Raw genomic sequence first — 13995 nt, 5'->3', positions numbered from 1 at the left:
TTCCAGGGAAAATAGTAATGAATCCTGACAGATAGACATCTGAGCACAAAATCAGGACAATGTCCCTTAACAAGCAAAGCCTAAAACCATGACCTACATATTGTAGCCTTCCTACTCCATGCTATGTTACCAGCATCATGGCCACAATAGTCTTCCCAGTCCCTTCCTGCTCCATGCTGTTACACCAGCATCATGGCCACAAGTCTTCCCAGTTTAGGGACTATAGACCTCAGGGTCTGTAGGCATCTAAGGACCACAGGATGCAGTGATGCTACAGAGCCCTCACACTCTCCCAACCTGATCTGACTGTACCTCTGCTTCAGGGGCCTCTGGGGTTATCCCCAACAGAAATGTCTTCCTCCTACTACTATACAGACCAATTTTGCTCCTCATTTTAATCTCAAATTAAGGCAAAACACAGGGAAAAACCCCACAGACAAACTGCTTCATTGAGTCTTCTGTAATAAACCCAGAAAAGAGATTGCTGGGAAATTCCTATTTCTCGGGGTCTATTATTTGAATAGTCTGATAGACTGAGGGACACTCTTTGGAGACATTTGCAACTATTACACTGCAACAAGTTTAAGTTTATAAATAGGAATTATCTTTGCATCAAAGAAGTTAAGATACCATTTTCTTTTTTTGTTTTTTTAAAATACATTATCAGTCTTTTAATGGGCAGGTATGTGCAATCTTGTCTTCAGGATGTTCTTAAGGCTGTGGAGAGTCAGAAGGGATAGACAATTTACTGAGATAATTCAGTTGGTGTGGCAAAGCCTCTATGCCATCTTGATAGGGAAGCACTTGAGTAAAATACAATTGTCAGTCTTTGTCTCAGAATATGCTTCTTGTCCTCTCTACTAAGTGGAGAAAAGATGACAACTTAGTTCCAATTCCTTGGTAATTACAGAGAGAGATCATGCAAGTCTGCCTTTTTAAACAGTTTTTTTTTTTAAATTGAAACTATAATTCATTTTACCAAAAGGTAGGTTACTAGGACAGTTAATGAGATATTTTCTGTCTTTCCAGGTAACATGAATCATAAGCTCACTAATAAATATTTTTTGTCTGCTTGGAGCAACAGAATCTTCCATTCCAGAGTCTGTTTTCATTTGGTCAGTATCCTTGCTGAACAGCCTAGTCTCCTGAAACAGAGAAATTAGACCCTTACCTGCAGTCAGTCAGCTGGAACTGTTGTAGATTTGCAGTTTACTAGTTGTTTAGCTAGCTAAGGAAAGCTTCTGTAGAAACCATACCCTACACTGAACCCTTTTCAAGGCCAAGAGAAAGGCCAATCCAGCTGTTTTATCAGACCATGGTCACTCACATTTGGTTCCAGACTTAACCATCTCTTCCCCACTGAAATGTTTTATATTTGATTAATATTTGTAACACTAATATTTCAAATACTATATTTATAGACCCAGGTTACCACGAGTTCCACACTCCAACATGGTAACAGTTTAATGAAGTTCTTGCAAAACACCTTGGTGGAAACTCAGGTAGGTGAGATTCAGAAATGTGGGGGACATCTCTGCTATAGCCTCACATGGTGTCTGACCACATTCTTAGCCTTTTCTTTGGTGGCAGCCAGTGCTCTGTTTGTACATCCTAAAAGACTTACCTAACAGTCACACGATGTTAGGTCACACACACAGGAAGGCAATAAATTGCTATCAAGAGGCTAAACGGTAATTTGGCTCCGGACCTGCAGCATTCCAACCTCACAACAGCTGATATTTGAATCAGTTAAGCAGCCTTGCATCAAATTTACACTTTGTAATAAGTCCTGACACAATAAGGAAAAGAAGAAAGCCACAGTATTGGGGGGAAATCAACACGTTTACTTGCCAGGCAGTTACCTAAGGCTCCTTCAGCTTCTTCACTTGCTTGGATTTTCAAAGGTATGAAATATCAAGCAACCTCACTCTTCAAAGACAGACAGACATCAGCACATTAAAGGAGCATGGAAGACCCACGACCTCATTATGGGGATACTATTTCCCTCTGGCCAAGAGAGTAGAATCTTTGGGTAGACCTAACATTCTAGTTGATCAGATCAAGCACCTACCTAAGAGACAACCAATCCCTCAGGAACCAACCTCTCAGGAAGGCATCCATCTTTTTGTTCTTTAAAAGTTGTTTTTGTTTTGTTTTGTTTTTTCCAAGTCGGGCGGTGGTGGTGCACACCATTAATCCCAGCACTCAGGAGGCAGAGCCAGGCAGATCTCTGTGAGTTCTAGGCCAGAGTGGTCTACAGAGCGAGATCCAGGACAGGCACCAAAACTACACAGAGAAATGCTGTCTCAAAAAACAACAACAACAAAAACAAAAAAAAAAAAAAAAAAAAAAATTTAAAAAAAACCCAAAGTTTTTTTTCCATTTTACATACCAACCACAGTCCTCCCCGCCCCCCGCCTCCCCCCCCCCCCCCACATCCACTCCTCAAAGATGATAAGGCCTCCCATGGTAAGTCAACAAAGTCTGGAATATCAAGTTGAGGGAGGACCAAGTCCCTCCCCGCTGCATCAAGGCTGAGCATGGTATCCCTCCATAGGGAATGGGCTCCAAATAGCCAATTCATGCACTAGGGATAAATCCTGGTCCCACTGCCAGGGACCCAACAAACTGCCCAAGCCACACAACTGTCACCCTTTTTTAGAGGGCCTGTTCGGTCCCATGAAGGTTCCTCAGCTGTCAGTTCAGAGTCAGTGAGCTCCCACTAGCTCTGGTCAGCTGTCTCTGTGGGTTTCCCCATCATAATCTTGACCCCTCCTTGCTCATATAATCTCCCTTCCCTCTCTTCCACCAGACCCCAGGAGCTCAGCCCAGTGCTTTGCTGTGGATTCCTGCATCTGCTTCCATCTGTTATTGGATAAAGGTTCTGTGACGACAATTAGGGTAGTCACCAATCTGATTACAGGGCAAGGCCAGTTCAGGCACCTCTCCACTATTGCTTGGAGTCTTAGCTGGGGTCATCCTTGTGGATTACTGGCAATTTCCTTAGCACCAGGTTCCTTCTTAACCCTATAATGGCTCCCTCTATCAAGACATCTCTTGTTCTTCCTCTCTGTCCCTCTCCCAAGTCAACCATCCTGTTCCCTCATGTTCTTACCCCCATCCTTCCTTCCCTTCCCTCTACCCCTCCCAGTTTACTCAGGAGATCTTATCTATTTCCCCTCCTTAGGGCTATCCATGCATGTCCCTCTTAGGTTCCTCCTAGTTACCTAGCTTTTCTGGGGTTATGGATTGTAGCCTGGTTATCCTTTGCTTTATGTTTAATATCCACTTCTGAGTGAGTACATACTATGTTTGTCTTTCTGGGTTTGGGTTACCTCACTAAGGATGTTTTCTAGTTCTCTCCATTTGCTTGCAAATTTCATGATGTCAGTGTTTTTTTAACCTCTGAGTAATATTCCATTGTGTTAATGTATCACATTTTCTTTATCCATTCTTCAGTTGAGGGGCATCTAGGTTCTTTTCAGGTTCTGGCTACTACAAATAATTCTGCTATGAATGTAGTTGAGCAAATGCCCTTGTGGTATGATTGAGCATCCTTTGGGTATATGCCCAAGAGTGGTATCACTGGGTCTTGAGGTAGATTGAGTCCCAATTTTCTGAAATACCGACATACTGATTTCCAAAGTGGATGTACAAGTTTGCATTCCCACCAGCAGTGGAAGAGTGTTTCCCTTGCTCCACATCCTCTCCAACATAAGCTGTCCTCAGTGTTTTTAATCTTAGCTATTCTAACAGGTGTAAGATGGTATCTCCGAGTCATTTTGGTTTGCATTTCCCTGATGACTAAGGATGCTGAGCAATTCTTTAAATATCTTTTGGCCATTTGAGAGTCTCCTGTTGAGGATTCTCTATTTAGATCTGTAGCCCATTTTTAAGTGAGTTATTTAGTATTTTGATGTCTAGTTTCTTGAGTTATATTTTGGATATCAGCCCTCTGTCAGATGTGGTGTTGGTGAAGATCTTTTCTCATTCTGTAGGCTGTCGTTTTGTCTTATTTACCATGTCGTTTGCCTTACAGAAGCTTCTCAGTCTCAGGAGGTCCCATTTACTAATTGTTGCTCTTGATGTCTGTGCTACTGGTGTGATATTTAGGAAGCGTTCTCCTGTGCCAATGCGTTCAAGGCTACTTCCCACTTTCTCTCCCATCAGGTTCAGTGTAATTGGATTTATGTGGAGGTCTTTGATCCATTTGCACTTGAGTTTTTTGCATGTCTACAGATATGGATCTATTTGCATTCTTCTCCATGTTGGCATCCAGTTAGCAGGCATCCATCTTAAGCCACGCTAAGTAGATAGGAGAATAATTAGCCTTTAAACAAGATAAGATACTTTTATTTACCGGAGGTCCAACCACTGCCCCCAGGGCAGCCACTGCAGAAATTCTGATGCGACAGCCTACCTTTCTGAATGACTCAAAAGGTGTAATCTCTTACCACCACCACCCCTTTTTTTTCTTGTTTCTTTCATGTAGATGCTGGCCAAAGCCTGACTATGTCTTTTCTGGCACTCCAGGCTTTCTTATTCTTTCTTTGAAGCTCTGCTTCCTGAAGCTCTCCCCCCTGCTCTGTGGGCGTTTGTCTACCATGTGGCTGACTTCTATGCCACCTTAGCTCAGATAACATGGTTTTCTCTATTTCTCTTTTAAATCTTCCTCCTCCAGGCAACCGCCAAGATTTACATCTTATTGCCCCAGAATAAAATTATTCTTGAGTTTCTGTTTTTTGTCAATTCTTAAATTCTTTTCTAAATGAGACTGAGAATCCCAGGGGGATGGGGGAGAATCCTATTTCCTTGCTATCATGTGATGACTGCAGTCAGACTCCCCAAAATTTCCTTTAACTATTGCCACTGAAGTCCTGTCCTTCCTACAGAAGGTGAGACACCCTCTCTAAAATGATTCCTTCTGGTGGAGAGGGCAAAGGTCTGTTTTTCTAGAACTTCACTGAAGGTAGCTCTACCAAGACTCTGGCTCCTGCAGCAAGTGTTGTCTTTCAGATTCCTCTTCCTATTTGTTTAGCAAATGTATTGTTCCTAAGAAGTGCGGCTATCAATGGGACTTAACGTATCCCTGTGCCTAGAGTCATTACCCCTGGTTGTTTGGAGCTGTCTCTGTTTTGTCTCTGTAGAAAACACCAAAAGCCTATTGTAAAAGTTAACTTAAATGTCTGGAGTCTCTTGGATTGCTCTTGAAGATTTCTCCTATCCGGAGCAGATTGACTGATGCAGTAAGAATCCGACACTCCGCAGAGCCATGGTGCCTGCACATGGTTCAAGCTGCTCTTAGCTCAGTCTGGTGCTTCCAACCTTCCTCCTTGCCAGCTTGTTTTCCTTACATGCTAATTACCCAGCATTTGTGTAAGTCCTGCTAGTCCTCTCTCTGCTCTGCTTCCTGCCTCACTTCCCCCATTATCTGCCCTTGAAAGGGCCCCCTCTGTGTCTGGTGCACCTCTTTCCTGACCACAGTCATAAATCAGGACTTTTACTTCCAGAATCTTTGTCTGAGTCTGTAAGGTGCCAGTTCTGACCTTTATCCCTGGGAGGAACGTGGGTATGGAGCCAAGAGGCATTGTTCAGTGGCTGAAAAGAAGCCCCAGTCACCACCAATTCCCCACAAGCTCAACTGCTGGACTCTTAACAGTTTACAGATGGCCAAACAGAATGTCAATGCCCGACCCATGTAGACGACAAGTAGGACAAGCTACCATCTCAGAACCTAGGTGTAATGGTTAACTGTTAAATTCAAGCTAGGAGCGGTGGCGTACACCTGTGATACCAATTTTCAGGATGATTAGGAGTTCAATGCTAGTCTCTGCTTTTTACAGCATTTGAGGCTAGTCTGGACTACAATGAGACCACCACTTACCTCAAAACAACAAAAACCAACTGAACTGAATCAAGGTTTTAAATGTAAATTTTAGTGCTATCTAATGTTAATTGGTTCAAAACAATGCTTTTGAAAAAGTAGAGTTGCTGTAGTAGGCACCCTATACATATAGCCTAGTTAAAAACAGTAACAAATCTTTGTAAAAGTGCATCAATCCTGTCAGATACACAGCTAGCTAAGAGTATTCTCCCATTCTAAAATCTGTCCTGATGTAACTACCTCCTTTGTTGTCCAGCTTTTTAATTCCATGAGGTTTCATCTGCCAATTGGAGATGGAGACCTATCCAGAAAGTCTGTGCCTAGACCTTAAAATTTTTTCTTTCCTTTATCTTCTAACAGTTTCAGAGTTTCAGGTCCTACATTATAATATTGAATCCAGAGCTGAGAGATGGCTCAGTGGATAAAAGTCCTGCTAGTAAGCTGATGACCTAAGTTCAATCCTCAGAAACCACATGGTAGAAAGAGAGAACTGACTCCTGTGGGCTCTCCTGGGACCTACACACACACACACACACACACACACACACACACACACACACACACACACACTCATACAAAAAAGAATAAATAACTAAAATATTTTTTAAATGTTTGATCCACTGGAAGTTGTATGGGGAAGAGACTGGAGCCTAGCTTCATTCTACATGTGTGGATCCAGTTTCCCAGCACTCTTTACTAAAGAGGGGTATCTTTTCTCTAATGTATATTGTGACAACTTTGTCAAAAGTCAGGGGGCTGGATCTGTCTGGATCATAGCTAGGTGCTCTGTTATTTATTTTTTTTGTACTGGTAACATATATTTTGGTCGCTATGGATGTATATATCATAGCTTAATATGATGTGATACCTCCAGCATTATTCTCTTGACTCAAGATTGCTTTGGTTACCCAGAGTCTTTTGTGCCTGAGACCCTCAAAAGCTGGGGGCAGATTCACATGCTTAATAGATAAACTAAAGAGCAAGTGGAAAACAGCCAAGTAGTTATGCATTTAATGTGGCCACTTTGGGAAGATGAACGGATGAGAGCTTCCCATATCCATCTTTAGAGATTTAGATTTAAATAGAGAGCAAAAGGTATGTAGAACTAAGTAGTACTGGTCAAGGGCAGTACTGGTCAAGATGTGGTCCTACCCATCAGGATTGTCTCTGCAGCGTGATCTGAAAAGCTGTTAGATCTGTGGGGAATCTTTTTGTTTTTTTCAAGACAGGGCTTCTCTGTGTAGTTTTAGTTCCTGTCCTGTATCTCACTCTGTAGAACAGGCTGGCCTTGAACTCACAGAGATCCACCTGGCTCTGCCTCCTGAGTGCTGGGATTAAAGGCCTGTACCACCTGTGGGGAATCTTTCCTGAAACAATTCCTCCTCTGGCTGGCAATCAGAAAAGCTTAAGGCTTTCTGTTTCTCAGCGTGAGATTCCTGGGGAAATGCCAGTGGACCACGGTTTGAATATCAAAGGGCACAGGTGGCTCTTAGAGAATCTTCATTCCTGCCAGAGTGGTTCCACCTTCACAGTCTGTTTTTTCCTTTCAATCTTGAGGTGACGGGTGGTGGTGGCACATGCCTTTAATCCCAGCACTTGGGAGGCAGAGCCAGGCAGATCTCTGTGAGTTCAAGGCCAGCCTGGGCTACAGAGTGAGTTCCAGGACAGGCGCAAAGCTACACAGAGAAACCCTGTCTCAAAAAAAAAGAAAAAAAAGAACTCAATCTTGAGGTGAAAGACACCTGTGTTTGAAACCAATATCATAATAGGAATAGAAGAAGAATACAAGTAGGAGCCAATGCCAGAAGACACTGTCAATACTAAGTAACCATATGTAAGAAGCTTTTCCCCATAATCACATGGCTCTAGTTACTTTTAGAAAGGCTAGCATGAAGGACTCCATTTTTGTCTTGCTATGAAACATAGACTGGCCTCAACTTATGGTCCTTCTGTTTAAGCCTTAAAGGCAAGTTCTACCATTCCCAGATAGACTCGATACTGATTCTTACAACTTCTCCCCTTGACTCTGAATATTATTGTTTGAAGATGTTGGTGCCTGACCTTCTCTGCTTGTCCCTCATTATTTGGATGATACCTGTCTCAGTTGGTCTGGTCTTAGTCCACACTAGGGGAGGAATGGAATAATTAATAGATGTTAATGCCTTAGTAGAAGTAAAACTCTTTATGACCAATTTTAAACAACAAAGAGTTTTAGAAGTAGTAGCTCTTCGGGTGGACAAACCTAAGTCCATTCTTGAGTTTTAAGTTACTTGTACTGTGGATAATGTACTGGCATCTCGAAAATACTCCTCAGGTTCTTTTGTCAGAAATTGTATTTCTGCAGCATGTTAACAGACAACAGTCATAAACCTTTAAAGAAAAGTAGACAGTAAGAGCAAATGTTAAAACTAACTTTAAAATTATGTATTTGTTTGTTTATACGTATAGTGTTATATCTCTTTGGCGGCTTAAGGAGACAACACTCAGGAAGTTAGAGGTGTCTGACCTTAGACAGGCAGGACCGTGTTTATCCACAGCAAGGGGGCATATTCCCACCAACATGGGTAGTTGAGAGAGCCCGTGGAAAAAGATGGCTAGGACCCTTTATGGGTGCAGAAATGACTGCAGCATATTTTGTTCCATATTCCCTCCTTTCCAGGGTTGCCTGGCCTGGCCACAAGAGAAGCAGGGAAGTGTAGTCTTTTAGCAGGACACTATCATATACTTCTGAAGTGACTAATGTCTAATACTTTTTCATTGATAGGAGCACTGTTTAGGGTAAAGAGTGTTAGGATATGCATCTCTGCATGGAGAGAATCACCAGGATCCAGTCCGGAACATATGAGCACAAACAGAAAAGGTTAGCACTACTTACAACTCGGCTTAGTGCCCACCCACTTGCCAAAGGCTTCTAAGCTTGTCATCTTGGAAGGTTTATGTAATACAACAGGCGTGTAAATACACATAAGATATAAGGGAGCCCATTAGCATCATTACACAGAAGAAGCACACAGAAACCTTTTATGTAGTAACTTAGCTTCTACATTTGGAGCAAAACTTAGACTCTTTAGGTGGCAGCATACCAGTGTACAACACTGATTAAAATCAAAATATCAGCCATGTCAATTACAAATTTAATGCTAATGACCACAACACACTCAGTTTCTGATATGTAAGTGCATCTCATATATGCGATAACAAAATATTTACTTTATCAAAGTAAATCTTTGTGGACAAGGGTTTCAAACATCAGGATTGACCTGTCCCGCGGGCCAGGTTATTGGGGAGACCCGAGGAGGCACCTCCTGAAAGATCAATGGGGGCGTGAGAGAAAGGAGACCAGGCGCATAAAAGGAAGACAGAGTCAGTCTGAGTCGCGTCAAGGTCTCGTTTATTGACTGGGTATTGAGGCTTATAAGCAGGGCTTCAGGCAGGGAGGGGGAGCAGAGGAAGCAAAAGGAGAGAAGAATGGAAAATTCCTAAGGAAGGGTGAGGTCGCCTTGGTCCCAGGCCCCTGCAGCTGGCTGATTAGCACGTACTCCAGGAAGTTGTACAGCCCGCGGTTAGGCCAGGAACCTGTTTTTTGCAAGGTTTGATAAAGTAAGGAAGGTCACACAAAATTCAAGACACAGCTGTCCGGAGTCGGTATCCAACACAGGATTACCCCACAAAGGCCAGATTTTCACCTAATGGCTCTGTTCAAACAGGAACTGGAGAGGAAGTTCAGCTGGTAAAGGACTTGCACACTAAGCACAGGTATCCAAGCTCAGTCCCTAGCACTCTGTCCAAAGTTGTGCATGATATACACATTCATTATTCCACTGCCAGGGAAACAGAAAAAGGAGGACCATTGGGACTTGCTGGCTAGACAGTGACAGACTCTTCCCCACCCCCAAAAAAAGGGGATGGCCTCTGGGGAAGGACAGCCAAGGGTTGACCTCTGGTCTCAACATGCATGTCCACACATACTTATCCATACTTGCATCGGTGTGTGTATATATGCACATGTCCACATACACATATAAATAACATATGTTCAAAGAATGCCATTGGCCATTTTATTTGTCAACAGTTCAGAAACAAAGCATTTGTCATTACACACAAAGAGCACTCAGCAGTCACTTTGCACGTACTATGCTTAAAGGTCTTTAAATCTATAAACTTTCAAAGAACATATAAATTCAGATAGAAAGATCTACATATTTCTAAACACAGATATATAGGGTATTTATTGTAGTAAAACCACTTTAAAATACTTGTTTATAAAGTGGTCACTTAAAAGATAAATATAAGCAGATATTTAAAAGATGATGCTTTGTTTAGTCAAAAGTCCAACAAAATAATCAGAAAACATATTAAAAATTAATATTGGTATTGTAATATTAACAAATTATTAAATTTGAAAAGATAATGAATTATTAAATGTAATAAGAAAATCTTGATAATTTTACAATGTACATATATAGCAAATTAGGTCTGAAAATACGCTAATGTAAGTTATTTACAACAAAATGCTATATCTATTAACAAGAACTATAGCAGCAAAATTACCCCACCTCAATACTGACAAAAGACAAGGTTGATGCAAGGTGTGTTCCTTGATCACTCTCCACTTTATATATTGAGGCAGGATCTCTCACTGAATCCAGAACTCACCATTTCATCAAATCAACAGGGCTCCAAAAAGACAAAGCCAGTCACCAAATAGTCATCTCAGAAATGGTAAAAACAAAACAAAACAAAAAACAGTTCAAAGGAACCCAGGAATAAAAGGGAGGCAAAATCTGATGTGCTCTTATCACAAAGAAATTTGCTGTGATGGCTAAACTTGCTTGTCAGCTGGATTGGATTTAGAACCAGCTTAAACAAGCCTCTGAGTGTGTCTGTGAGGGTATTTCCTGGAAGGATTAGCTGTGTGGGAGAGACCTTCTTTGAGAGGGTGCAGTACCATCTGATTTACTGCCCAACTGGCCAAAAGATCAACTGCCATAGACAAGCAAGTCAGTAGCAAAAATAAAATAAATATCGGAATAAAACTTAGCACTCCCCTGACTTACGCTTTCCTTTTATTTTGGTGATTAATATAATATGAGTAAGAAAAGTGGGAAAACAGGGCTGGGGAGACAGCGCAGTGGGTAAACATGCTTGATGCACAATATGTCAATCAAGTCCAATCCCTGGATCCCAAAGGGAAGGGGCGACCCGATACTGGATGGTACATGTGCACCACCACTCACACATGTACATGGGGCGGGGCGAGAAAAAAATCAATAAAACCAAACATTTTCAAACCCAGGGAAACATGATTTGACTACCACGCATTTCTTTTAAACACATAATTACAGCCCCCCTGAGTTGTGAAGGTGTAGGTTCTTATTTAGAAGCCCCATAATCCACTTAGCAAATATGAACACAAGTCGTGCTTCTACTCACTGCTGATGAAAACAACAAAGCGAATGAATGAAGTGATGTCAAGAAAACCACGAAACCGGAAGGAACTCCCTCACGGGAGATTTCAGTTAATGTTCAAAAGACCAATACTGGGGTCAAAAGTTTTGCAAGACAGCCCCTAGCATCATGAAGGGCACAGAGCTTCCGCCTATGCAAAGGAGTGTGTGAAGCTATGGGGCCGGTGTCTGGTTAGACCTCAGGGTCAAGGTCTGCATGTTGACAACCTAATTTAGAAAAATTGCTCCTGACAGGCCTGTAGGTCCACTGTAACTTCTCAATGCCAAAGGAGTCAGTCCCCTTGTGACATTACGAGGGATAAAGATTAAGGCATGGACAGGGCATCACTGCAGGGCACAAGCGAGGTTCCCTGATGTCCTGTTTACTGCAGTCTGCTTTTGAAACACAGACTTCGACTCCCTCTTTTCTTCCCAGTCTGGTGTTAGCAACAGGACAGTTGGGGATATAAGGCCTGGATCGAATCACATTGACATGAACTCAACACAAAACACATGTTCACTACTGATTTCGAACTTTGTGTTTCTCAAAAGAAATTCAAGACACAACCTATTTTCTTAATCAATTAACTAGGCCTTTCGTCAATACTTAAAAAAGCCTTTTCTACCCTTAAGGAAAATGTTGCCTGTTCACCCACTTCACCCCCAGTTCTAAAGAATGTCATTTTTCCTTGCTGACACTTTTGATAATTTAAAGAACACATTTTTTTCTTGTAATACATTTTAATTTGCTACAATCAAGTGATTTATAAAAATAAAAGTTGGTAACAGTTGCTTCTAGAAGTTATTTCAAAACTATTTGGCTTTAATCCTTTTTCAGTTTAGCCTATTATTTCCCAAACCTCAGAAATCATGAGCCCTACCCTTACATCAACACAATTATGTTGAATTTAAGAAATATTTTCTTGGTTAGCAGACAGATGCTTAGCAAAGTGCCATTTCCCTGTTCACTTGCTATTGACCCTAGGAAGACAAGGAAAACTAAGGGGCAAGAGCAGGTAAGGAATCCTTCACCCTGGGACATTGTTTACCCTCATTACTGACTGAGACTCCAGAAGTTAGAACACAACAGAGAAAGCCAAAATTCTAAACAGAGATAATGTGTGTTTTCCTAAAAACATCTCAGTGAAACAAACTACAAAAAAAAACTCCAAACATGACCACCAAAACAAAAAACAAACAAACAAATAAAAACAACAACCATTCAAACAAACATGTGAAATATGCTTATCTAGGGCCAGAGTGCTTGTCCCCTTGAATTTTACCATGGACATACTGTACCCTCATCCCTAATTCTAAACAATGCACCTTTTAATTCCATTGACAAGAGAGATTTGTGTAAAAGAGTAGATCCATTCTGATTTTTTTTAAATTTAATTTGTAAACTGTCCCAATATTTTAAACTCTGCTTGCTTAGCCTTGTGAATTACATTCTTATGTTGATGAATCTCTCTCTCTCTCTCTCTCTCTCTCTCTCTCTCTCTCTCTCTCTCTCTCTCTCTCTCTCTCTCTCTCTCTCTCTTTCACACACACACACACACACACACACACACACACACACACACACACGCATGCAAGCACCCGCATGCACACCTGTGTATGCCCTGGAGCAACCTGCATCTACTTCTTGCACACTGTCTTTTATGACTGTCTAAATACTTTAAAAACTCCCCAGCTTGTATCCATTCTGCCTCTTCCCAAATCTTGTCTGTAACAGCAGAGGACCCAGGCTTCCCTGGGCTGCTGGTGGCTGGGTTGGGTCTTCTGTGTCTTCTGCTGCTGCTGACAATGCCACAGGTGAGAGAGGCTTTGACTCAAATAATTGCTCAATTTGCTGGTGTGTTTTCTTCCCTCCAATTCACATTGGAAGTAATATTTCCTGTGATGTTGTATTTTCCGCCACATTAAATTCCCTAGACCTTGATCCGCAAACAAATAAACAAGTGGGATTTCTAAAGGAAACAACTGGTGACTCCTAGGAAAGGACACACTGCTCCTCCACCTGGCTATTATTTTCAAACACATTGTTCTCAGTCATCAAGCTCTTCTGCCTCCTTTCCAAATCTTAGTTACATACGTTGTAAAGAAGTTCTTTCTGTTACTGTGTGAGCAGGCACTGAGAAAAGTAATTACCATCCTCATTATTGCCTTAAATAATATCAAAAATTAAAAGTATTAAGACCCAGACTCAACTGAAATGCTTAACAAACTTAAGCTACTTTTCTATTGTATGTCTTCAAGAAAGGCTATTATCCATGCTTTACAAAGGGAAGCTAGGAGCCTAAGAGATGAGCTGACGGCTGCTGAATAAGTCAATGGCACATCTGTAGGAGATCACAGGGATACTAGGTCCCTGCCTGGATCTGCAATTAGAAGCCCAAGTTCTTAAGAATGGCTTACAGCAAAGTCTGAATGGTATACATTTTACTCAAGGCTCTTTAAAAACAATCACTTGAAACATGTATCTGAGATAGCTAGTCCTTAAGTTTGCTTTGTTGTTGTTATGGTTTCTTTGTTTTTTCTGAAAGCAGGAATACACGAAATATAAAGAAATACATGAAGAATAGCAGAAACACCAGAGTCATGGGACATCATTTAGATAATCATTATTAAAATGTCGTTGAGGGGTATGCTTTTGAAATTTGC

The sequence above is a fragment of the Peromyscus californicus genome, unplaced genomic scaffold (genome assembly GCF_007827085.1).
Source record: "Peromyscus californicus insignis strain IS unplaced genomic scaffold, ASM782708v3 Scaffold_6__1_contigs__length_162567912, whole genome shotgun sequence".
NCBI lineage: Eukaryota > Metazoa > Chordata > Mammalia > Rodentia > Cricetidae > Peromyscus > Peromyscus californicus.
The sequence above is the reverse complement of the archived record's forward strand: the minus strand, read 5'-3'. Positions refer to the sequence as shown.